Below are 27,130 nucleotides of genomic sequence, written 5' to 3' on the forward strand. Positions count from 1 at the left end.
CAAATGCCATTTTTTACCTTTGCCTTTACATTTATCCCCAGTTAGAATCACTGATTAGCTCATCTGGGATCAAAGCACTGCACTCTTGGTGATGCTTCCCAGTGTTGTAGTATGTTTATTTAGTTCTGTTAAAATCATTATTATTTTGTCTGTTTGATACATTCCTGGTTCTTCCCCATTTACTGCTTTGGTTGGTTCCATTTGTCTGTTATGTAAACCCCTCCCAGTTTTCCTGAATGTTCCCCGTCAATCATCTTTACCCTGCCCCATCTCCCCATCCATCATCGTAAACCCCACCTCTCCTTCCAGCTCCTTCCATGTATATCATCCCTTCCTCGACACGTTATTGGTTGTTATTTTGTATTCCTGCCTTCTTTGTATCCCCATTGGTCCCTGACATTGTAACCTCCTCCCCTTACCCCTCCCTCTGTGAGCTCCCATTGGACCCTGGACTGTGCCCGCCCCCGAGATAAAACCCAGTGCACAGAGGCGCTCGGGGCTCTCTTTGGTCCTGAATTCTCACAGCCCAGACGTTTGTGCTCATCCCCTCTCCTGAATAAACCTGTTCCTGGTAAGTACAGCCAAATGAGTCTCCTTCTTCCTTTTGCCACCACCCACGACGCCTGATTTGGCAGAGCCCAGCAGGATTCGGTGCTCTGAAGGTTCTGCAGTGGGATCGCCTTTCCCCTGCAGATCCCCACTCCTGGAGACTCCCCGTGCCGGAGTGGCACCACAGAGCTAGCCCGGAGCTCTGGTGCGGCCAAGAGCCTTGCCTTTACATTTATCTCCAGTTAGAATCACTGATTAGCTCCTCTGGGATCAAAGCACTGCACTCTTGGTGATGCTTCCCAGTCTTTTCTGATATTACCCACCAAAGTAAAAAACCTGCTCAAAGCAACTCATTACAAAATTCAGCAACTTTAACCATTTTTTCTCCTGCTCCATCATTGGTACTGACCACAGCCCTTGAACCCCTCATTATTGACCTCAACTTCACAAATTAATGGTTTATTATAATGCAATGAGGCACATTAAAGCACATGCCAAGTTAAATCTGCCTGAAAAGAAAAAAAAATAAAAAAATCAATGCAACTATGAAAAGCAAAGTTTGTAATTGCCTCTAGTAGTCTAGCAATCCATGTGGGGGAAAAAGAAAAGAGAGAACAAACCTGTTTTCAGGCCAAATATCAGGTCTAAAAACAAAAGTGACATATTATTTTGAAAAGAATCAAGAACCTAATAGTCTACAACAAGGACAAGGTGGCAATTTCCTTAGAGCTGCTCTGTTCCTTCTAAAAATCTGCAATGCTCCCAGTAGAGCATAACTTCTAATTCCTATTGCAACGGGAATAAATTAAATAAATTACCATTAAAAGCGGTAATAAAGTGGTAGTGGTAAGAACTATAAAAATGCTGTTTACTGTTTAAATGTGGGTTTTTGAGGGGGAGGGTTGGGGTTTTTTGGTTGGTTGGGTTTTAAAAAATGGGCAAACCAGTCTGAAGCCAGGACAGTCTGAAAAGCAAGGATTTCTGGAGACCTTGGCCTAGATATTCTCCTCAGATCCTACAAGAGGGTAACAAACATGACAGCTCCTTTGTTGTAGGACAAGGTCCCTCCTCAGTTTCCTGTAGTTGATGAAAGGTACCAATGATGGCCAAGTACTCATCAGGATCCCTGCAAAGGTCAACTACAAAACAATCTTTTTTTTAATCAAGTCTGAGCTAGGAATCAGCTTTCTAAAAGGTTTCACTTCTTAAAAGAACCCAGAAGAACGATAAAAACCACCACTTACCTCTATAAAGGTTTTCTTGCTAATGTTTCTTTTATTGAAGTCTATTAAAAAGTAATGCTTTCAATAATGTCTCACAGTAATGCCCTTCTAAAAGCTAAGGGTGCATAAAAAGGAAATCCTCATGCTTAAATACCTTCCAACTTTCCTAATTATCTCTCTTACTCTGTTTTATAATTTTGGAACAAGGGTAATTGCCCTTGATCTGATCCCAGATTCTCTTTGACTTCATTGCATCATCTCTCATTTATGCTTTTATTTACCTTACTAATAAGGAGCTGATTCTCAACACAGCACACAGAAGTTAATTAATATTCATTGTAGGCCAAGAACAGGATTTGCACCACAAACAAAAGAGCCTAATCCTGAGCTAACAGATCATAGAGAAAAATAAACTCAAAATGCTCAACCTCCCTGCAAACTGGAAAACAAAACAAAACAAAAAAATCCCACAATGCTTACAGTGATACTTTTTCTTGAGTCTGTATTGACCATTCTGCATATCTCTTGTATTTCCACACTCTTTTTGCCCAGCAATTATGATCAAAACAGAATAAATCAACTTTGCTAGACAACAAAGTGAGTACATTAAAAATCCTCATGACCAAAAGGGACTTCTGTGCATGCCATCCAGAAGGCAAAAAAATAAAAAAGTAACAGCCTTGAAGTTTCCCAAGAATGCCCACAATTTTGTCTTGCTACTATCAACTATCAGCATTTCAACTGTGTTTGGTTTTGTTCATTGCATAGGGTCATTACCAATGCTGAACACACTCAAAATCCCTCTGAGCAAACAATTCCTAATCCAGTGTTTCATCATTTTAATCATACCACCAGAATTTTTTCTGGGGAAAATAAATAAAATCAGAAATCTACTCTTACCATTTAAAATGTCAATTAAAACAACATCCATTACATTGTTATTTTATGCATTCAAAGCTACTTTAAGACTTTCAATTCTGGCCATAAAATATCAATTCATGGTGATGAAAAGATAAAAACCTCAAATTGGTAAAAAAAAATCAACAAAAATGTGAATAAAAGACTGTCTCTTGCAGACTGAAAGAAGCTATTCCAAGTTTATTCCTTGCAATAAACTTGGGGCCAAATCACAAAACTTAAGATATGAGGTTACAATGAAAAGCAAAATACATCTTACACATGTGTATTGTGAGGATTAGGAAAAAAATGGAGAAAGAAACAAACTGGGGACAATCTTTTGAAGCCTAATGAAGAAAGCAACAGTTCCCAGCCTAAGTGGAAGCTGACCTTTCCCAATTGTTTGCAGGAGATGTGATGAGGTGAGAAACCCTAGAAGTGCCTCCAGTCTGTCAGGTAAACCACTGCATTATTTATGTTGTCCAAGCAGTGTCATTTGTCTTGAACTTCAAAACAATTTGTGCACCCTTATTAGAGTTTAATAATAAATCCACAGTTTCTCCTCTGTTTGCTAGGGTGAAATAAAGACTGCTAACATAAAGGAAGGATGTACACGACAGACACATCAGAAAAAGGAGAGAAAACTTTTGATACATCAAAATCATACTCCAGAGGAACTATTTTCACTTCCCAGGAGGTTCAAAACTCTGCTGTCAGTGCCTAGCCATGCCAAAACCACCCCCAAAAACATACACCAGATGCTTCTTGTTTCCCACCTAGGGCACAAATGTATAAAATATATCAATTGTATCAGTGGATTACACCAAGAACATCCTGAGCTAAACTTCCTGCAAGCTTCTAGGAATTGTTTTAAAACAAGGTGGATGAAAAAACAGGCTAAAGGAAGTAGTAAATGACAGCTCTTAACAAGAATATTTCTAGAAGACCAAAGCTTATACTGTCTTTTATAGCCCTAAAACAGTAAAGCAAATATAATGGAGGGGGGGGGAAGTCCAGTGATGCTTATTTGTACACAGATTTTGTTATGAGACAAGAAGAGACAAGAAAAAGCACTAAATGCACTCTTCAGAATCAGAGATGGAGAGATGTCTTCTTGCTTTACAAGAGGGCGATATTAGCCTGGTAAAGACAAGTATTTTAAAAAAAAAAAAACAACTTTCTGTTTCTGAGGAAAAAATTTCCTCAGAAACAAGAAATAGACTTCAAGATGCAAAACTGACATCTGTTTTATTAAAATGCAGACATCCTTGGGAGATTAAGTAATTCTGCATGGTCTCACACATCTAAGGATTGCTAGAGCAGGATTTGAATGGAAGATTTAAGTCAACTTGAGAACACAAATATCTTGACTTCCATCTTTATCTTTCAGTTTTTTCTCTTTTGATTATATGGAAACATCCACCATAGAAATTTTGTTTCTAGTATTAATATTACTATTCGAGTTGCAAATTTCTTCAAAATCATTTGCAGGCTTAGCATGACAAGATGGGCTTTATCAAAAGAGCTTTCAACCTGCTGATCTGAAAAACAATCTTCCCATGAAGACAAAAGCACAGCAGCCATCATATTACTAACTTCTAACTCCAGTCTAAAAATTAGTAAGTTAAAATGTATTTACAGGAATCTAAATTTAACATGTATTTACATTTTAACCAGGAAAATTAACAGTCTGCTTGTCTAATGACTCTTTCAAGCTTTAAGCTATACAATATTATCTTTTTTTTCCCCCTCTCCTATCACAGGCTTAAATTTAATTAAGATTAATTTGATCTACTGGTCCTCTAGGGATTGGACAAACATAATTAATACATTAGGCTGAAAATTCAAACTTTTATTAATGGGCTCAAGCAACTCCACAGGGACCCTGAAGCCTTTTAAAAAGTTAATCCTCATGTAAGTGTTGTGTCTTCAAACCCTGGGCTTTTCAGCGAGAACATGCAAAACTCTTTCCCCGCCCAAAGGAAAACAGAGATGTGGTAAGTCCCCACGAAGAACTAACAGAATAATAGCTGGACATATAGTGAAAAGGTTCTTTGTCTTGAAAGGCAGAAATGCATCTCTCTGCATGAGAGATGACTGTGTTAACTGGAGCACTGCTTATTCTGGTACACTAAATATTGCCTCAGGACCTCAATGAACCATGACATGGCAAGGCTCTGCGCCAATTTGTTATGTTTCTCCAGAAGAAGGACACTCCTGGGCCAGGATCTCCAAGTTCTAAGTCTTTCCTTGTAGGAAATTAATGTAGATGGAGGATGGCTTCGAGTACAGCTGCAGGAGAAAGGTAAAGAATTCAGTTTGTGCCCGTCACCTTCTGCTCGAGACTGAGGCAGCCCTTCCCTGAGAGAGGAAAAATCCCACCTACAATGCAAAAATTTGTCTGTAGCAGCTCTGTGGAAAACGAGGTTCACTCTCCTGTTAAATTTTAAAAGGTTTAATAAAGACAATAAGAGACAGAAAATAAAGAATAACAGCCAGGTGCCTTGGTGCACTGTTCAGAGCACACTTGGTATCTTTGGAACACTTTTTTTATCTTATTCTGTTGTAGGGGGTTTAATGCATATTTAAAATTTTCTAAGAAGTATTTTGCGTGGCTACACTATGGGTCCACCTTTTTAGAGCATGTGTCCTAGAGGTTTTATTTCTCTTTATCATCTTTTTATTTGGGCTGGGGTTCCTTCTTCTGCAGGCAGTGTCGATAGCAGCCTGGGCCCCCATCACTTGTCTACTGGGGGTTTGTACACACAGGACATTGCCCCAGAATCCAAAATTCTTCTTGACCTACACCTAAAACTTGCTAGCAGGAGGAAAAAAAGAAAAAGACATAGCAAAAGCATATAACATTCTCCTTAATACCTGTGAAAAGCCAGTATCACAATGTGGATTTATAGCAGCTCTAAGTTTTATCATCTACAGCATCCATAAATTAACTCAGTAAATATTTGCTTAGTAGTGATGCTGGGCCAGACTTCACAAGATCTCCCTGATATACCCTTGTGAAAAGGAGATTAAAACACTCCCCCCAGTCTGGAGAACAAACAACATTGGAACAAATTCCCCTGGGAAAATGAGGCAGGAAGATGCTGTATTTATAGAAAGGGGAGTTAAAGTCACTTGGTTCCTATTTTTTTAGCCACTTATTATTTATACTGATACTGGCAATCATGGGATGGCTGCAGAAGGGACCAAGAGAGAAAGTCACCACAGTGCTGCCAACATGAAGCTGGGAATTTAAACACCTCCTCCTGCAGTGAGTTGCAATACTGTGGCAAAGCTTTGTCCCCAGAATGCTACAGATTTTCATGAAACTGCCAAAAAAAGAAAGCTGCATGCAGTGGGCAAAACCAAATACCATGGGCACAGATGGATTGGAAAAAGAAATACCTATTACCAAACAGCAAAAATGCTGCAGTAACAGGAAAATGAGAATATTGTGTTTACTGTTCCTGAGAGAAGTAAAAATGTTTTGCATACAAGGCTTACTCAGAGACATAACAATCCACAGAATTAAAAACATGACATATTTTTCAGCCTAATTCTTCTCTAGGTACTTGAAGTGCATTTTGCTTTGCACTGCAACCACTCAATGCTGATACCACAAAGAGCCTGTCAGTCCTGTAAATCATATCTTTAAGTTCCAGTGAGACATGATTATGTGTTATCCAGGTTGCACGTCCATTCTTCTTGACAGTGTGATATGACAGCATCCTCTAGCCAGGCAAAAAAAATAATTATTTCCCCATGTATCAATGCTTCAGTTCCTAAAACCCTAACTTTAGCTTGGCATATTGGGTTTTTGGTTTTTTTCAGAAATCTGCAAATCCTTTGCAATTTGACAGCTTCCAGTACTATTTTCACAGTGAATTTCCTGGCAAAACCAGTGTTAAAAATTACATTTACATTAAAAATTACATTCCTCCTGTCACAACCTAAAGGAGAACTTTTTGCCCCAGCTGAGCACTTCCCAGTGTCCCACTGGGACACAGCAGCAGAGGCAGGAGCTCTCTGGTTAGCCCAGCCTGAAAAGATGGATATCAAAGTGTCTGTACTTATTTTTCCACACATTTCACTGCATTCTGTTCCAGCTTAAGCAAAACAGCAGGGCAAGGAAGGAGTTTGGGCAAATATTTCCCACTGAACTTGCACGAGGGAAGGCAAAAATCTGTGGCCTTGCACAGTTCCCCTCCGTCAGTGTCCTGGGGGAATAAATTATACCTGTTCTACCAAACTGGGTGGTTATTTGCATTCCAGTCAAGGCTGAGATGCAAAGCATCAACAACAGATTTCTAATTATAACTGTGTAATAATATCACCCCACTCCCAGGTATCAAACAGCACAAAAGAGAAGAAAAAAAGAAAGAACTGTGGTCATGCATAAAAGCTTTCTCCTCCACCTCCAGGAAAGGCAGAAAGTTGTCAACAAGCTTTGTTTTTTAAAATGCTTTACACTTGCCTCCTCTTCAGGCAGGATTTACAGGGGAAATAAATTACCTAGGGCTTGCAAGCTGGTAACAGAGCTGCTCTGCAAAAATGTCTCAGCATAAAGGTTCAGGTCACCACCCCTAAATTTCTTTGTATCTGTAGCCTTCAGCAAATTCAACTTGTTTACCAAAACTGGCTCAAAAAAACCCCACCAAACCCACAACAAACCAGACCAAAAATAACCCACAAAATCTATAGAGGAATATTCTTCAAGGGCAAAGAAGAATTGGCAGGATGAGTTGAGAACTAAATTTCCTCCTGTGCTTCTTAGAGAGGGAGGAAGAACCCCCCCCACCTCACAATATCCTGGCAAATGGTAGATATGGAGTTTTCTTCCTCCTGAATCAGGAAAACTGACTTCTACTTATCAAAAAGTCAAGGAAACACCACCATGAGCAGGGCCCAAAGAAGAAATCCATCTTTATTTTTTACCCCAAAGGCACCAGAGCCATCACTCAGTGCCACAAACCAACTGATGATGACAAGTGGGCAACAAGAAGCCAACAGCTGGAAGTGAGTAACAAAAAAAAAGGTACCAAAAGTACCAAAAAGCCTACAAAAGTTGAATGTAGCAAGCTAGCAGGACTTGACTGTGGTGAGAAAGACCCTTTGAAGACTTTTTGGCAGTCAGACCAAGCACATCTCAACCACACATGCAAAGTACACCAAAACAAGGGGGTGCCACCCCTCCCACCCAAATGCACTCCAGAACACGCTGCTGTCTACAAACAGCTCACAGATGGTGCTAAACCCTTCAGCCAGATTGAAAAGAAACCCAAACATGATTCAATCCAGCTGCAAGCTCAGGGAGGCACTCAGCCTGTGCTCGGCTCCAGAGAGTGCGTGGGGGCACCAACAGGGTTGGCTCACTGTCCTACTACAGAATGAGTGGTAAAACATCACCCAAAATAAGAGGGAAGGAAAAAGAGAGAAGTCTTGTGTGTGGGAGATGCTGGCTTCCTAAAAAAATCTCTTTGGATTAGAGTTTGGCAGGAAAAAAAGCATAAAAATCAAAGAGGAGGGTACAATTCCCACTATATAATATAAAACATATTTACACAATGGCTCCTTACATTTCATCCCCATGGAGATTTCCTTCTTTCCTTTAAGTCCATATGGAGCTCCTGTTATGTCATTAGGAAGGGGGTGATGAAAAGGGGTATTTGAGCTGCCCTGGACAAGGTCCAGCCCCCAGAGCACCCATGGCTCAGAAGGTCAGCTCTTACCTGTGTGGTGCTTCAGAAGGAAACAATGCCCAGGCTTTTGGGTAAGAGAAAGTGATTTCCAGGAGCCCAATGCCAGCTGCTTTTGGGTAAGAGAAAGTGATTTCCAGGAGCCCAATGCCAGCGGTGCAGAGAGCAGCAGCCCCTGCACGGACTCTGCTGGGTGTCCATGTGTCATGCTCAGCTCCTGAAGTGTCCCTTTCCCACAGCCAGGGCACTGATGGAGACAACAGCTTGGACCAGAGCCTCCAGCAGTGCCCACCAGCAGGTAGGAAGGTCCAGGAGAGCATCTTCAGCTCCTCACTCAACACAGAGTGAGGAGGAAATCACAGTCAGGCTGCAGCAAAGGGAGGCAGACACAGGAGATGGGATTCCTTTTCCATAGAACACCAGAGATGAAGTTTCAATGGACTTCACAGACCTAAGAGAGATTTGCAGAGGAAGGCTAGGAAGTTAAATGAAGTGTGCACACCTAACTCAAGTCCCAGGTGGGATGTTCAGTTACCATAGCAACTTTCAAGGTCCAGGACAAACCAGAATTCTGATGCTCCAGACATGGACAGAGACCACTATTGATACATTGCTATTTTAAATACCTGAAAAAAAACCAAAAAAAGTAAGTAAAAATATTTCACTGAGAATCACAAACCCAGTATTTTTCTCTAGGAAGTCAAGAGAAAACCTCATGCACAACAGACATCCAGAAGCAAGAACACAATGAGATCTGAGGGAAAAAAAGTCATCAAGGAGAACAAGTCCCCATGAGCTTAAACCTGGATGTTCAGCACGCCTTCATTATGTGAAATCACAGCCTTCAGAAATGTTATTTAGCATAAGAGTTGTAAAACTGTAATGCCTGGTGCAATCCCTCAAAGGCTGATCGGGTAAGAGCCTTCTTTAAATTTGGGTCATTAGTTCATACAGGAAACGTGACTTTACTTGGAAGGGATCTTTCATTTACTAATTAGCATTAGTACTTTAGTAGAGAACATTTCAGTTTTAGTCTGAGCCAGTCTCACCACTGCGCTATAGAAATCAGTTTTGTTAATTGAGGCAGCATTCTCTTGCACAAACACTAATTATTACAACAGGAATGGCTTTCCTCTCTAAGCATTTCTGCAAATGTCCAGTGAGACATAAAAAGCATTATTTTTGCCATGTCTTTTAGAAACTTCATTGTTTTATTCAATTGATTCCTCATTTCCTTTTATTCAATGTTCAAACCTGATGTGCAGAGTTTGTATTAATAATTCAGAAGCATCCTCATTTTACTGATGGATGAAATTGGATACTATTCCTTGAAATATGATTGCAATACTGAAGTGTAACACCAGCAAAAAAGCTGGCAAAAAATTTACCTTTCTTAGGGATAAAGGGAAAAAAATTATATCTTGTTACCATCAAAGAAAACTGATGTTCCTGTAAATTATGACTCATTGAATATTTTGTCATGTTTTTAATATTTTTTTTTTCAAGGAATCTTAGCAACACTTTTTTCTTCAGGAAGTTGCAAAACTTCCTTTTCCTCACAATATTATTATCTGTCAAGGAAAAGACTCCAAATTGTTGCATGGGAGGTTGAGAGAACTGTAAGTTTGCTTTAAAAATGCTGGTCTTTAGGCAAAGAGCAAAAACCCTTAGTTTGTTCCAGAGAAATAAATGGGTTATTCAGAGGCAGTATGGAAGTCACAAATCCATTAGTAAAATCTGGTCTGTACTAACAATTCCCATCACCTTGAAGGTCACTTTTGCACTCTTTGTCAGCTTCAGACTGAACTCTCTTTAAGAAAAAAATCTTAATTGAGATTAATTTATAACTATGCTGGTTCAATTCTATGTATGAATTTCAGGGTGTCTCAATTTCAGTGCTCTACAGGTTGCAGAATATTAACCAGTGACACAACAACGTGACAGACCAGAACCAAGACACATCTACAACTCACTGAGAGGAAGGGAGAGTTGAAAAAAAAAAGAAAAAATTGAAAATCACACTTTGTCAGGTGAGTTTTGCAGTCTCTGAAATGCCAGTTGTACATTTTAGCACAGCACCAGTGTCAAATGGTGAAGGCACTGTCAATCAAAGACTCCTATCAAGCTCTGGGCTTGTGTTTAGGCATGGAAAGGGGAAAAGAGGTAGGGGGAAATCTCTGTACTGGAAATATTAGATAGAGTAAAGTGAAAAAACAATGAAGAAATCACAATATACCCACGACCTGTGAAACATCAGTGATGTGTTGAGAGCTGGAGTCACTCACATTTTGTATTTCTGCTCTTTTGGCTCCCAGCCCTTTCAGATGAGAAAAGTGACAATGTGTCAGCAGTGCTCACATGTCCTGAAGGCTTCAGGTCCTTTAAAGATAGATGGAGGGTCATGGCCTTCACTCCCCAGGGCTGTATTTTTAGGAATCATTTTGCATACCTTCAGTGGTGTATGTGTGGACTCAAGAGATGTTACAGAAGCTCAGCCTTGAGTCAAACTTTGCACCTGCCCTCTTAAAAGTCTAATTTCTCAACTGCTCATTCCCCAAAATGAGGATTCCCAACTTTGGTTCCTCTGAAAGAAATATTTAGTGTCTTCTGCAGTATAATCTTCAGCTAAAGCATTGTATGCTCCTATTAAACTTTGATCGTAAAGCACAGGATTTTCTTGAATCATCAAAAAATGTGCCACAATCTGCTTTTAGCAGCCTGTAGGCAAAGCTCCCAAAGCCTCTTTGAGCTTCAAGACAGCTCTCACCCCTCACTGTCCAAGCTCTCCTCACTCCAATCACCTTTTCTTTTCCTCAGGGGAACAACATTGAAATTGGGATGCTGGTGCCTCATGTTTCATTCCCCGGCAGATGAAGCAGCATATCCATTTCCAGCACTAATAAGTTTCAATGAGTAGTGACAGCTTCCAGTCATGCAGAAACACAGGCAGACTCAGATGTCACTCTCAAAATGGTAACTCATTTGAGAGGGAGTATCACAGTCAAATTGCCAAAACAGACCTCTTTTTTTAAATGACTCCCTAAAATCCAGGCAAATCAAAGGTCCTGATAGCACAAGGATTATTAGAAGAAAAAAAAAATCCACCATATTTAGTGTGTTAGCTAACATGGTAGAATCCTCAAGAAGATGAAGCAAATTTTGTTTCAAAGAAAAGCACTTTGTGAGAAAAGACAACTTGTTATTAATTGAAGATAAAATCACAGTACTGGAGGTGAGCCAGTTTATTGTTTTCACAAGACTTTGCAGACTGAACCAAGATAAAAGAAGAATCCCAGGGCTTTGCAAAAGAAGGATAAAAGCTACAAGCTCTGATTTCCTGAGTGGCAGCACTGATATTCCCCACTCCAAACCTCTGTTTGGTACCACTGGCATAGGCTCACCAGGTATCGCCACTGGGGATTGAATTATCAGGGTTTATTGGGGTTTTTGGCTTCCACTGTCCAGGACCTGGCAATGAGGTCTGCAGCCAGCACAAAAGATCTGGAGACTGTAAAAATATATGGAAACAAGCCCTCCATCCATACAGTGGATGCCATGAAAAACACAGGGGTCACAAGGAAGAAAATTAGATGTTAATTTTATTTCCCATTTAGCTGTTAGCCCTTACAGGGGGGTAAGTCTAGCTGAAGAATGGAGTGAAAACAAACTGAAGAACCTCATGGGCAGGAACCCTGGCAGCTATTCTAGCTCTCAACAGTCTGCTCCTGAGGATTTTAGTGAAATGAGCCCCACACAACACCATCCTGCTCATTTCCCAGTCCACAGCCCCCACTTCTCCATCTCCACTCAGCACTGCTGATACACCCACCTCTACAATTCCAGCACTCAGTTGTGTGACAGCTCTCTCAACAGCCTTGCAAGTGACAGGAAATTGTGACAGATTTCAACAGAGAAGAGCTCAGGCAAGTTTACAGTAAGCTTGCTTAGCTTTATTTGAGGCAATACCAAGTAGTAAAACTAAGGATGAGCTGTCAAATTCAATTAATTAGGAATCCCAAATAGCCAACCTTGCACACAAGAGATCTCTATATGTAAAATTAACAACCTCAAAAGAAAGATGTAAGTGCTCAGGTCTGCTTCACTGAGGTGCAGGAAACATCCAAAAGATGTTACCAATCATTAAACACTCACATCAATTCTGAATTTCCCCCTCTCCTCTGAAATCTGCAGAGTAAAATCAGAATCAGCCTACATCAGTGTATTGCAGCACTTTCTGCTTCTTCACTGTACAGTCTAAAGACAGGAGTATTTTTGAGATTTCTTTGTAGTACTACCCCAGTGACATACCAATGAGATAATGTCATTCCTGAAAACTGCAAAAGAACATTAAGGGACATAAAGAGAGACAAAAGAGACCATTAAGTTGGTTTAGATCCTCTCTCCTCCTCTTAAAAAGTCCTCTCATCTCAGATAAACAGAGGATTTTTCTTAGTTTATTTGCTTTTCTGTCTGGAGTTAGGCATTGCCCAGCAGAGTTTTCATGAAAACATAATGCCTGTTTAAAATAGTACACTCTTCAAAAAAAAGATGTGTCTCACAGCAAGATGAGGACAGAAAAAAATAGCAAGAATGGTGACAAATTCTTTTAAATTATTTCCAAATGATCTACGTTTCCTTCAACAAAACAAGCACACAAATTATCTTGGGGTTGGTTCTGAGGTTTTTTTTTGTCGTGGGTTGTTGTTTTTTTTAATTTGAGATTTTTGAGCCCCAACCTCAAAATCATTAAACAGGGAGACAGACAATTTGTTCTATTAATATCAGGGGAACAAACAAATACTTAGAGATCAAGGTTCTGATGCTGCAGAAACCCTCTCAACCCACAGCTGAACAACTCATGGACATCACTACCAATCTTTATCCCAGGGCTGAAAAACACCTTCAGACTCGTAAATTTTAGGCAATTGTTGGTTAGTCTTCCTGCTTTTTTCTTTCTGGCAGAGCAACAACTGAGTGGATTTTCCAGGAGCTCTAGGGGAAATGTGTGTCCAGAGTGGAGAGTGCACACTTGGATCAAGAATACTAATTACATACTGTTTCTAATCAGCGAGTGCAGTATCACCAGCCCAATGCCTATTAAAAAAAAAAATTAAAAAATAAATTCTGTACAACTAAAATGACCCCAGGCTTCAGATATGCATCATTTTTAAGGTCAGTTGGTCCCTGAAGGCAGAGTTCTGTTACAGGGCAAGAACAGGGGAATAACTGGAAGTCTCTGTTATTTTATGTCATCGCGGCAAGAACGCCGCCTCGGAACATTTCCTCATTACTGGAAGCAAGAGTCCCATGCAAGGGGAGCATAAAGAGCAAGGTCATCTGCAAAATTACCACACATTTTTCTTTACATCCTAAAGGAGCAACTGCACTAAAGCTCTATAAGGAAGGTTTTAAAACCGAGGACTTGCATTGCTTGTGCCACATTCCCACAGAAACCCAATTTTTGGACTCAATTTGCTAAATTGCCTGTAGTGACATCAACATAAATGTTGTTTGATAGAAGCCATGAGGAAGATGTGACAATACTGAAAAGAAAATGTTACTGCTGCCATTCCTGGCAATAGTAGCACAGCATGTGTCTGGACATCCCAGAGTACAACACCAGTCGCATGCTCTAGGAAACAGGGAGGCCACAAATTTCCCAAAAATCAAAGTGAACCCATAAAAGGACCTCCCCAAAACTCCCATGGATTCCCCACACAGGCTAACATGGCCTTTAACTCTTAAAAACTGCAGTGCAAACAAGTGCCTCAGTCTGCCAAGTGAGCAAAAAACGATTACACAGACAAGTGCACAGTGGTTCAGAAAGTGAGTTTACAGAATTTATCTAGTGAAGCATGAAGGATAGAAGCAGGATCACCTGCTTTTAGCCTATGAAGCTTTTGGGGAAAAGGTGTGTATCTAGAGGAAGAAACATGGATTGCATCTGTTTTGTGCCAAAATATATAGAGATTTATATATATACATACACACACAAACAGCAGCATCTAGAGAGTTGCACCACGTTCTGGCATTCACATGATTTACACACAAAGAACCACTAAAAATGCACTAATGTACTTAGTGAAAAATGCCAGTGTTTGCCAGGGGCAGGTAGTTTAAATTACTGTGTCTATCTTCCTCTGAGAGGAAAGCCAAGGAAACTTGATTAATATTTTTCTACCAGAAATAGAAGGGCAGAAACTCTACTCCTTCGTACACTCTGGAGGTCAAACTAGATGATGCAATGATCTCTTGCGGTTTTAAACTGGTTTTATAGATCACCTGACTTAAAAATAGACACAATGTTTAAATAATAACATTCCCCTGAAATTGAGTGCCTGGTACAACAAACCTCCAGTCACTGGGTAGGATCTGGAGGGACTACAACCATGGGAAGATTTGTAACAAACCAAAGGGAAAATGCTGGGTAGATATTCCAAAATGGAATATTACTGACTCTCTCCAAGTGATAGATGCTATCTTCTGTACAGCCTGCTTCAGCTGGGTGCAGATTTCCACAGAATGGAAACAGGAGGTGTCTGTGGTGCAGAACCATACCCAGGTTTGGGCAAAGCCACAACAGCAAGGATCTCCATCCGCACCGAGAGGCACAAAAGCCACGGTGTCCCATGCAACAGGAGCCTGTTTCTGGATCACTGGAATTGTTCCTTGCCCTGTTCAAATTGCCACAAGCACAACCCAACCCAGCAAACCTCACCAAGCTGCATGAACTGCCTGCAAGTCCATTGGGTATCACTTAATTCCATGAGCCACCGAGTACACGAACAATGGGAATCAGATTACTCTGCTCATATGTTTTGACAACAGCAATTTCATTCTATTTATTATGATAATTCATAAAGCACCACCAAATGCAGTGCAGAATCTCTTATGAAAATAATTACAGCCTTGTAATGCAGGATCTCGTTGAAGCACACCATTAATTCCTTGACAGTCAGGGAACAAGCCAAAGACTTTGTGCAAATGAAGGATTAGCAAGGTCTCAACACACATTTCCTTGCACTTAAAATGTGCAAGGAGCAGACCTGATTCAATCAGCATTTCTTATGATGCTTTAAAACGATAGCCCCCGAGGCAGATCTTTTTTGTACTTCAAAAGATAGTTATACTGCTCCATGTTACAGTCTGGGGCAACAGAAAAATGAAATTCCATCTAATTGTTCCATCACTGTGTAGAGTGAGCATAAAATAGTTGCTCTTTCCCACGGCTGTCAAAAACCCCCAGACTTTTATTCACAATGAGGTGTCACCAGCCTCACACAAAGAGAGAACAGCTCTAATACAATGCTATGAATTGTCTTCCACTTGGCTACTGAAAATATTTGGAGCAGTAACCTTTTCTGAACCTACCACTCAGCATTTGGGTTGTCTCCATACGTGCCTCAGGGCTATATTGCTCTGTGCTTTTAAAGTGCTTCCATTTCTATGCAGAACAACTTTGTGGTTGTACATTTTAAAGTAGTTTTTAAAGTAAGATTTGCCTAAAACTGAAAAAATATAAAATGGAAAAAGGGCTGGGGACTTTTCTTCTTGATGTTTAATAACGTTCAAAGTTGTCTGAAAATTTTCTTACCTATAATCATAAAGGACTGAGTATGTTCCCTGCTTTGCATCCTCTCTTGTTTTCCAAGTCCTTACAGTACAGCCACTGTGAAATCATGATCCAGATTTGTGTGATCTCTCTAGAGCCTTAGCTAACTCAGGTCTTCATAAGTAGAACTGATCCAGAAGCTGCTAGGAAACATCCCTTACAAATAAAACCAGCATTTTACTAAATATTAAAATATGATTAGAAACAGATTACTTGCAAAAGGAAGTTTGACAGACCAACATAATAAATTAGGACCCCCCCCTAGAACCCACCAGAAATATCTGCCAATGTCCAAACCAAGATCTCATAAAAAACAATTAAGAATGCTGAAAGAACTCGCAGAAGATGCTGGATTCTTCCAAACTTTTCCATCTTATCTCAAATGTTTACAGTAAAGAGAACAGAGATGTTTTCTTCAAACCAGTTTTTATCAATCCTCTCCAACATTCAAGCAGCACAATATTCTTCTTTTAATGCGACCAAGTAACCCCCTCTGAACCTCAGGAGATGTTTGCAAAATAATTGTTCCCCCTCACTGCTCCTTTGTTATTACTTTATTTTTTCCACAGTCTTATTACTTCAGGCAAAAAATAACTTAGAGATATTATCATCAATTTAGCAAAACAAAATTCCCCTGAATTTATTTTCTTTTAAGTTAGACTTTTACAATGAAATTGTACATTAGAGCTAAATCTAATGATTTGCAACCTGGCTGAAACTGATTGGCTCACTAAGTCTACAATTTAATTCTTCCCCCTCTCTCATTTTGCTAACTAGAAGAGAAATGAATCTACCTTCCAGCCTGTTGGAATCAATCTTCTTTTCTCTTTCTCACAATTTATAAGCCAGAGGCTTAAAAAGTGTTCATATCCGCTTTTAACAAGCTGGTTATGTGAGATAAGCACAAGAACATTAATAAAAATAGCTCAGCTTTAAGTCATGAAGGTTTTACAAAAGTAGACCTTAAAAAAAAATAAATGGTAAAGGCCAATTGTGATTTATACCATGTTACTTTTCCTACACTACCAATTATCAATCACCTCTAAAAGATCCTCCTTCTTTTATATGCCAGAGTCACAAAAGCAAATGCTGCCAGCTCATTCCTAATCTGGGAGACACTGCAGAGCACAGACAGCCCCCAGTTAGTCCTGGGACCTCTGAACACTGGCATGCTGCAGAAGAGGGTTTATTCTTTTCCAGTTATGAACTTTTCCTTTTTTTATTATAATTAATTAATTTTTTTTTAAGTCCTTCACAAAGATTTCATAGCTGTCCCACACACTGTATTTCAGTATGGTCTACACCATCACTTTGCCACCATCCTCAATGTCTGTCGAGTTCACAAAAACTGTATTTAGGCAACAGCAGTACAACCACTGGCTCTGGAACTTTTATTACTTCAATTACAACAAAGCAGCTGGTGGTAATAATAACACTACTTAGCATTTATATGCTGCTTTATATCTTCAAAAACCTGTATAAATATTTATAATTAAGCCTCACAAAACTCCTGAGAGTCAGATACATTTTTTTGTTTATAAATAAGAAAACTGAGAACAGCTGTTTTCCAAAATCGAGATTTTTTTAGATTATTTTTTAAAAAGGGAATGGAGATGTCTGGACAATAACTTTCAGAGTTATAAAAGGACAGCTTAAAATACTCAAAGAGTCCAGTGGGATATAAACTCTCATGCACTGAGCATCCACCTCCTCCAAAAAAATAAATCAGTGCTGTCCCTGGGAAGACACAGCTCCCTGCTGCCAGCTGCCCTAAGCCACTTGCATGTCAACATTCAGCTTTCATATATATATATCATTTTTTTTCAGAAAAACTGTAAATTCTAAGTAGAAAAGAACTTGTTCTACCACGTACCAAAGGCACTTCTGAGAATATCTTACATCCATATTCAGTAGGACTATTTATTGAAGAGACTTTTTTGATGTGTATTAGACACCTCTCTCACATAGGGAAAACAAATGCCTACACACACTCTAACACCTCCCAGAAAGGTCTTGAGCTCCAGAACTGCATGATGAGAGTTTAAAATTATTGCCTTGACAAAGTACACAGAATTATAGGGAAGACATGACTTAACCCACGAAGACTTAACTATCCATATAATTTCACTTACAACATTTCCCTCTGAGAACAGCGGATCTGAAATGTTTTAGAGAAGACATTGGAATAAAGGACAGAAAAGGAGAAAAAGAATTGGGGTTTGAGTGTGCAAAAGCTTTGCTGCAAGAAGTGTCATGAAGCTGAACACAGAGCAGCATGTGCAATTAAAGAGTGATGTAAAACAAAATGGGAAGGGAAAATAGGGGTTAAATAAAGAAAGAGAAGAGGAAAAAAAAAAAATACACAACAGGAGACTCAAGTTATATCAAGACTCAACAGCAGGATGGACCAGAATATGGAGGATGGTGGAGAAACATGGCTGAGGCAAGTGGAGAAGGAAGGAAAACCTGAGGAATTCAGGGGCCAGGTGAGACCAAAGCCCAAGGCAAGGCTCTGGAGGCAGCAACACTTGAGCAGCCACCAGAAGGGACAGGGTGAGTGCAGCTGTGTCTGTCTCTTGGCAGAGACAGGACATTTGTCACCCAGGGGTGACTTACCTAAGAGACACGAAGGCACAAAGTCCAGATTCCTCACGCTGTCCTGCCCTCTCCATGTGAGATAGCACCAGGAGGCTAATTACCTGTTAGCCCAGATTTATTAGCCTTAACAAAGTTTGCTGCTGAAACAGAAGCAGATCCCATCCTCTACCTCCCAGCCCTGGACAAGACTTTATCCCTGAACAAATGAGGAGAAGGAAGCAGAAAGATGAAACATTACACTAAGGGTTTCGAGAGCACAGGATGAATTGCAAAGCAATAAATAACGCTGGAAGCGGAGCAGAGGATAAATAATTCCACTTTGGGAAAAGCGAGTCTGAGATGGGATTGAAGGGAAAGAAGAAATCACATGTATTTAATACACAGCCTGCCACCCAATTCCCAATGTGAAACACAGATGTGTATTTTTATCTCCAGCTGAAGGCAGTACAATGCACTCACTGCCTTCTCAAGACATGTTGTGCAAAGCTGAAAATTACTTTAGTACAAATGGTTGACTTTTCCACACCATTTTTTAAATGGCACAGAAGATCATCAAGCTAAATTTTACTGCCACATGGTATCACAAACCCCTCAAGTTGTAACTCCATTTCCTTGCCAGATCATTGAGTTCTCCGTGTATCTCAGTGCATAAAACAACGTACAAGACAAATGTCTCACTCTTTGTACAAAGGTCTCACATTCACATGCTCTGAGTAATAGAACAGCTCATTCAAAAATATTTTTATGATGCACACTGGATTCTCACAGGCACTGAACTCTTCAGCAAATCCCTGCATTAACCAGATACCTAACACCCAGAAACAACATGTTTTTCTAAGCCCTTACGGAGCAGGGGAAAAAAAAAAGCTTTCTTCAGGCTAATTACTTCAAATTGTATTTTACACTGGAAACAAAGAGATCTTTGTGTCAGGAATTAGAGAAGACTACACCTCAGACACTGTGGAAACAGATCAAAAGATCAGTGGCCTCGGAAGAAGGAAGAGTACATTAGAAGGAAGAGCAAAGTCCTCAGTTTTCATGAAAGGAGCATTCAGAGGGATGAATTCAGCCCTCTCAACCACCCCAGAATGAAAGAACGTGCTCATCAACCAAAGTTCACATTTCAGGTGAAAGACAATTTGCTAAGACCTTTAAGGGAGCAAAACGCAGCAACATCAAAGTCAACCTAAAGTCAAAACATTGACAAAACTTGGATAATCTTGTATCTCACCAGGTATTTGCAAGTATTGAAGAGCAAATGAACCGTGAGCTCATTTATTTCTCGTGATTTTTAGAGCAAGTTTGATACAGCTGTTTTGGGGAGGGGGTGTTGAAAACCATTTCCTAGTGGGTGTGGGTTTATCTAATGGACAACAAACAGGTCCTGCTGACACCTGACTTGCAGCTCCTCTTTGCACTTGAGACAATTTCTGGAGGGTGAGGACAGGGGATACTGATAGAAGCAGCAATCCTAGTGCCTGATTTTGGTCAGATCTTTAAAAATGCTTTTACATGCAGGAGCAGAAACCAAAGTAATAAATACAAATCCGACAGGAGACACTTCTTTATTTTCCAGTTACAAACATTCCCGAGCTACAGACAATAAGAGAAACTCTTGTAGTACATTTAGTCTGAAGCATCCAGCAGCTACAGCAAACTGCAGCCCCAAGAACCAGCTCTGGCAGTTTCACAATTAACTCAGCTGAATAGAGCTCTCCTGCACCCATGGAAAGCTTGAAAGGAATCAGGTGTTCCCTTACCTGCAGGGGTAATCTAGAAAACCCAGAAAATCCATGAATTGTAACATTTTGGCTTAGTAAAAGACAAATCCTCTCTCTCTCATGTAAAACCAATGCATTCGTGAAAAGAAAAAGAAAACAAACAAAAAACCTAAACCAAAATAAAATCAATGATGAAACAAAAAAATAAAAAGACCAAACAACCCCAAACAACCACTTTATCTGTATGAAACTTTTTTGAGTTACTGGACATTCATAACACCTACCTTCACTCAGAGATACTATTCTTAAAATCATTAATTATTATTAAATATTCTGTTGTAATACTCAACGTTTTCACAGTATTCCAGGAGAATGGTTTAATCATTTTTGTGTTTATACTGGGGTTTTTTGCTATTTTTTTTTCCCTCTGTAGCTTTATAGAGAACCAAATCATTTCTGTGGTTGGCCAAAGTGACAACATGAATGAGGCTTTAAGAACAAAGGCAAGTAGGATCCCCTGTCACACCACCACAGTAATGAAGACGCCCGTCATGTATCAGAAAACTACACCACAGAAAATCCCACAGAAATGGATAACCTCATGGAAAATACTAACTCTGCACCTTTGAGGCTAGAGACATCTGCTAACTTTGTCTGTTCAGGATGTACAAGGTTGCTGAAGCCTATTCATCAAAAGACAAAAGTAATAAATGCAAAGACAGTAATTTGTAATTTGCTATTTCCATGTCAGATCTTAACCCTGTGGAGATTCACAGCATGCCTAACTTTAATTACCGAGACAGTGGCATGGAGAGGGAAGGGAAGAAAGGACTGGAGGCATTCAACCAGTAGCAATTCAAGGCCCTGAGTCTGCTAATATCTAAAAACGTTACTAAAACTGATGTTACACTCAAAGGCATGTGTTAGCCATTGCAGGCTCACGGCCACAGCTCAAAATGAAACAGATCCTAAAAAGCAAATGCTAACAACATTTCCATTTGCGATTCCTTTTTTTTATCCCCCACTGTCAATGACACAAAATTAGGAGGAGGAAAAAAAAAGAAAAAAAAACAAAACAGATGTGGAGGTTGCTGCTTCCCACATCATCATGGTCTCTCCAAGAAGGCTGTGACTCCCCAAGTGTCAACAGCTGTAAAAGACACCTTGCCTTAACATTCCATTTCAGTGACTGCAGAGCACTGTTTTATAAACAGTTTTGCAAATGTTTTCTACACACACCCAAAACAGTGTCACTGACTTATGTGAAACTTTCAATGACTTTATACCTAAATTCCTCCACGGTCACTCAGGACTGCACTAACAGCTGAAGTTCATGGCAAAACAAAGTTCAGATGACAGCCACCAGCTAACTTGAAATTCAGGGTAGAAAACTGAAATTCCTAGGTATCAGACTTGAAGCTGTACAAAACAGAATGTCATTGTTTTGGATGAATAAGATAAAATGGCACCAGTTACAGCCCCTCCTCAAAATCAGGGATTCTAGTTTCTTCTGCTTTGAAGTATTTAATAATGGAAAAACTAGAGAGCTAGCACTGAAAACAAGAAGTGGGCCTCTTATAAACCGAATTTTCACATTGAAAAATATGCTTTGAATGGAGATAGAAGGATCAGGCCACGCACGATGCACAGCTCCAAGGTGTGAAATGTCTTTTCTTTCTGGCCAGCAGCCCCACAGCAGAGAGAGGAGAGTGGATGGGTCACAGACCAAAGGGCTTCCTTTTCCTGTCTGGCACAGCCAAAAGCTGTCCTTGAAAAAAATCTTGTGCATTGACCAATTATTTGCTGTATGAGAAGAGATGGAGGAATTATAACCAGGAATTCAAGAGCAACAAGTGATGGACACTGAAACCAAAGCTAGCGAGTGCTTTATTAGCTCAATCTCTGTCATGTGGACTTCAAGACTTCTCTTATCTCCCCACAGTAGCCCAGAACCAAAGACTTCTTATATATTTAAATCTATTTTGACCCTTGGGGCTTCAATTATTTGACTTCAGATGTTAGATTTTAATAAGCTGTCACCCGCAGGGGAAAAAATGAAGTAATTAATGTGACTGATTTGCCATTTACAGCTGGACTATGGACAGAAAAAGAAAAAAAAATCAACCATATTTCATGAATTTAGTTGTCACCAAGTGGAAAACTTCAGTACTTTTTTCCATCTGTGCATTTCACAGCAGAAGTAACTTCAGATTAATCTTGCCCTCTCTATTACTGCTGTATATAACTAGCACCTAATCATTACTGGGTGTTACCTCCCTCCAAATAAATCTGATGGGACGCTTTGTCTGCTTTCAGAACTACAGAATGGCTCAGGGTCACGCATTTGGAGCTAGGAGAAGGCACAGCTCAGCACCACAACCTCCACGAGCGTGTGACAGCACAAGCCAGCTGGACAACTCGAGTCCAAAGCCACTTCCATTTCCAGCGCCTGCTCCCCTGGAGCCTTGAGCACAGTATCTCGTTACCTGAATGATAATAATGCCACACTCCCCGTGAACTGTGAGGCAGGAGGAGATACAGGGCATCTCCCTTGCACCTTGGAAACTCTGCAAGCTCTTTGCAGTCCCCACCGCCCTCTCACCGGGAGGAAAACACCAACTCACAGCCAGCCTGGCCCAGGAGAGGTTTCTTCTCCTCAGAGGGCAGGGGTTGCAGCGTTTCCATGGGTGTTCCAGGGAAAGGAGGCTGCCACACAATGCTGATGAAGTATTTCCAGTTGCTAACAACAAAAATGGTCATTTTGATGTTCTCCCATGTAAGCAACTTTTGTAGCTGACATATAGACATTGCACAATCACAAACGAGAAGAGAGACAGTCAATAGGAAGGGAGGAGGACCACATTTCTGATGATGGAGAAGAGTAATTAAAATATGATCTATGCTGCAAAGGCATGCCAGAGCCATCACTCGGTTAATATTTCAGCAGACACAATGCAGAGGAGCAATACTTTTACCTTCAGTACTTCACCTCAAGTAAACAAAGCAGACTCCACCACCAAAGGTCACACCACTCTGGAGGGTACAAGATTCACTGAGCCAAGGCAAAGCACAATTTCTGAGTGGGAGGATTGGTTCCCAAACAACATCCTTAAGAAAAACCTGTTCCACCCTTTCTTCTATTGCCTGCTACTCGCTGGTTTGAAACCATACTTTAGTGGAAGCTCAACATCTCGCTTTTCGTGGATACAATGCAAGCCCTACTGAGGTCGGGGGAGGGCAGGAGCACCTTAAATTATTCCTCAAAATGTCACGAACCTGTTTTCCAAGGTGTGCCCAGGTCACTCGCACTCGGGCAATGCGTAAGGGAGTGATGGCGATGAGAGGGGCAGAAGGAGCAAAGGCGGCAGGGAAAGTTACCGGAGAGAATGAAAGGGCTGAACAGCGGGGGAGACGAAAGACACCAGGGGAGAGCACCAAACAACCGCGGGCATCCAACAGGATTATCCCACCCCAAAGCTGCTCTTTGCCCGCTACCGGCAACAGAGACGGAAAAGCCAGGTGAACCACGGGGGGAAAAAATACCCCGGGGAGGTCTGAAAGACGAGTCAGCTGGCAGAAGGTGAGGCAGGAGGAGGGAGGGCAGGGGCACGGATGGTGCCTCCGCCGAGGATGCCCAGCGCGGCGGGCGCGGTGCGGGCAGGTGCGGTGGTACCGCAGCGACAGGAGGGGAACACACACACACACACACACACACACAGAGACACACACACACACAGACACACACACTGGGTGTACAGCCAGGCGGGGGGAGAGCTGCAGCAGCCACCACCGTCCCCGTGGGGCCCGGGAGGGACTTCTCAGCCCCCCCTTGTCCGAGCGCAGCGCCCCCGGGAGCGGGGACAGGCCCGGGGCAGCGCCCCGCAATCCGCCGTGTCCGGGCGGCTTCTGGGGTCGTGGAACAACCCGGGGGCCTCGACGCCAGGAGGAAATCCCATCCCGCCCCGCCAGCCCCTTACCTTTCCCCGAGTCCTCCTCCCGGGCCGGGGCCGGCGGTGGCCGCGGGGCTCCGCTCCGAGCCGCCAACAAAGTGCGGGAGCGGGGCGGGCTCCGGGCAGCGGAGCAGCGAGCGGAGCGGAGCCGAGCTCCCTCTGCCGGGCACCCGCCCCGCCCCGGCCCCGGCCCCGGCCCCAGCCCCAGCCCCGGCCCCGGCCCGGCAGCGCGGAGCTCCCGCAGCGGCGGAGCGGCCGCCCGGAGCTCTGCGGGCTCTGCAGCCGCCTCCCTCCTCCCGCTCCCCGGGAGCTGACGCCGTGCAAAGGTGCTGAGAGCCCAGCCGGAGCCGGGCTGAAACGCGGGAGTTTAACATCGCCGTAAGCACTTACCAAAAAAAAAAAAAAAATAAATTCTTAAATACGAGGCCACACGCAAAACCTACCACGACTCCAAAGCAACATCCTTCCCTGAAGAAGAAGGTGCAGCTAAACCACCTTTGGAACGACTGCTCTACGAGAACAAAAGTCTTGAAATCCCGGATGAAATCTCCCAGCTGTTTATGGTGTTTCCATCTGGCACCGCATTCCTCCCAACTCGGACAATTTACACGTGGCTTTCGCTGGGAGCGGGGGAATGAATGGTCCCTATGGCACACCTGCAGGTAGCCGGAGTCCTCACGCTATTGCTATAATGAGCCACTTCCCCTCCTAAAACCGAGCAGCTCCACCAGAACCTGTTTTCACTGATTTCTCTTTCAAATAAGTTTTTGCCTTATGTGCCTTATTTCTCCAGATAAAAAGGGAGAAAGCATAAATCAGCATCGGACATATGAAAAGAACCTCTATTCAGGTGGTGTATAGGACAGCTAAGCTGATTTTTGAGGTTCTGCTCCCGATTTTTGATCAGATTCAATTGCCATTCCAGAAAGATTTACACACCTGTTTAATTACGTTCCCGAGGCTCCTTGCAGGCTTCACCAAGATCCCTTAGGAAGATCAGAATCATATCCGGACCAAACAGCCCTTTCCACTGTGTTATCCAAACGGAGCAACAGGTCCTTTATGCTACAAAGTTTCTGTGATTCCAGGCCCTCTCCAAGAAACCTGCGGAGGAAAAGTATAAACTAAGGAAGGAGCAGCTGCTTGCTGAAATTTCCACTCAGTTCCAAGAAATGAGACTTGGCAGGTCCTTGCTTTTTATAACACTCCATGACTCATTTGCAGAAGCAGGTGAAGTCAGAGCCATCACTGCCAGAGTCCTGCCCCTGACGGCTTCTCCAGGGAGGACACGGATTTTCCCGATTTTGAAACGAAAGTGGACAGGATGATATTGCTCAGCTACTGTTTGCAGGAGTTTGGTTGCTGAATCTCTTCTCGAGTGCTGCTATTCCATCCTTGAGCTGGTGTTTGCCAACAAATCTTCCTGTGATAAGGTCTGAGCTCTCCAAGGGGGGTTGTTTCGCCAGGGTCGGGCTGAAGGCAGGGGCAGCAGGCAGGCGAGAAGCTCACTGCGGGCTCCTGAGAGCCAGGAGAGTAACCCGAGCCTGCAGATCAGGCTGGGAGAGGTGGGGCCTCACGGCACAATTGCTTAGGAGTTCACCTTAACCCTGCTTTAAAGGAAAAAAACGGAGACAGAGAGAAAGAAAAGCACTTCAGCCAGCTTCCCCTTCCTGGCTCTGAGCTGGCAGAGCTCCTTGTCGTGCTGCATCTTCTACCTGCTCTGTCTTTGCTATTTTTCTGGTCCTGAAAGTCCTCCACAAGACAGGAAAGTGAAAAAAAAAAAGTGAAATAAATCCACTTCAGTGTAGCCAAACAAGTATTGAGATACGCTTCCCTACTTTGTTTCCAGCAAAACTTCACATCTTAAAGAATCTGATTATGGAGAGGCTACCCAGGTAATTTCTGTGAAAGAAACTTACAGGAACACTGACATATCCAAACTATGGCAGATGCCATACACACACTTCCTAGGTAAATAATAACAGTAATTGATACTTAAAAAATTATTACTCCATGAGAGGTAGAAAGAAATAAGAGAGATTTTCTTAAATAAAAGGTTGGGGATAGCTTCAGTCCTTGGCAGCGATAAACAGTGCCTCTCTTCCCCCTTTTTCCTGGACAGAAGCCCAAGCCCACCCCCTGCTCCAATTCCCCTTAACAAAGGACAGAACACAAATGCAGAAGACCACTGTGGGCTGATAATTTTGTTTGCTTTCACTTGGAAAGAAAACATTTCAAAGGAACAGAGACAACGAAGAGGAAAGAAAGTGGGATGTGAGGAGAGAAGGATAAAGGGATAAAGATTTGGGGAAGAATAAATTCTGTTCTCTATGACTTTTCTTCGAGATGTGTGCAGTAGGTGTGGACATTTATAGAACTATTTTGCATGAGTATGAAGTTCATATTGCTGCAGAAAGGAAGGCAGAACATTGTAACACAGGGGATGAAGAAGGCATTTCACCAATGTTTGCTTGGGGAAAAGACAAAACAGGCCAAAGAATTTCCTTCTGTTGGAGATCAGCCTTTCTGGCTGAGTCTCTGAAGAGACTTTCTGGGCTGGGAACCTGCAGGAGGGTTTACACACCATGAATGACTCGCACAGAGCTCTGGCAGCTCCATCAGAGCCTGTTTGCCGACAGCCCCCTTTCCTGCCTGGAATGTGGCCAGGCTCCATGGCCCCAGCCAGCAATCTCCTCTGCAGGTGCACACGCTGGGGAACAAACCTGTAGCATCTTGGGGAGCACCTTTGTTCAGCCCCTGCTGGAAGGAGATGGGCAAGGGTTCAGTTTGTGCAGTATTAGCTGCTGATACTGGAATTTCCACTCTCATTGAAAACAGGCACCGCTGTATCCATAGAGTTTTCAGAAGAAAAATATACAAAGCA

General features: G+C 41.9%; 1 protein-coding gene across 4 annotated transcripts in view; it reads right to left on the reverse strand.

Annotated features, from left to right (window-relative positions):
* Positions 1–25,777, reverse strand: part of EPS8 (EGFR pathway substrate 8, signaling adaptor) — a 129,937-nt gene extending 104,160 nt beyond the window's left edge. For 2 of the 4 annotated variants that reach the window (XM_014256075.2, XM_005526959.3), the window contains exon 1: positions 24,274–24,399. The gene's annotated coding sequence lies outside the window, so the exon portion shown is untranslated. Of the gene's footprint in view, positions 1–24,273; positions 24,400–24,689; positions 24,878–25,185 lie in introns of those variants that run through there. The other 2 variants (XM_014256073.2, XM_088054818.1) reach the window with 2 other exon arrangements.
* Positions 25,778–27,130: the final 1,353 nt, after the last annotated feature.

This window comes from Pseudopodoces humilis, chromosome 5 (assembly GCF_049639895.1).
Source record: "Pseudopodoces humilis isolate 2021_Gansu_Grassland_sample_001 chromosome 5, ASM4963989v1, whole genome shotgun sequence".
Lineage (NCBI taxonomy): Eukaryota > Metazoa > Chordata > Aves > Passeriformes > Paridae > Pseudopodoces > Pseudopodoces humilis.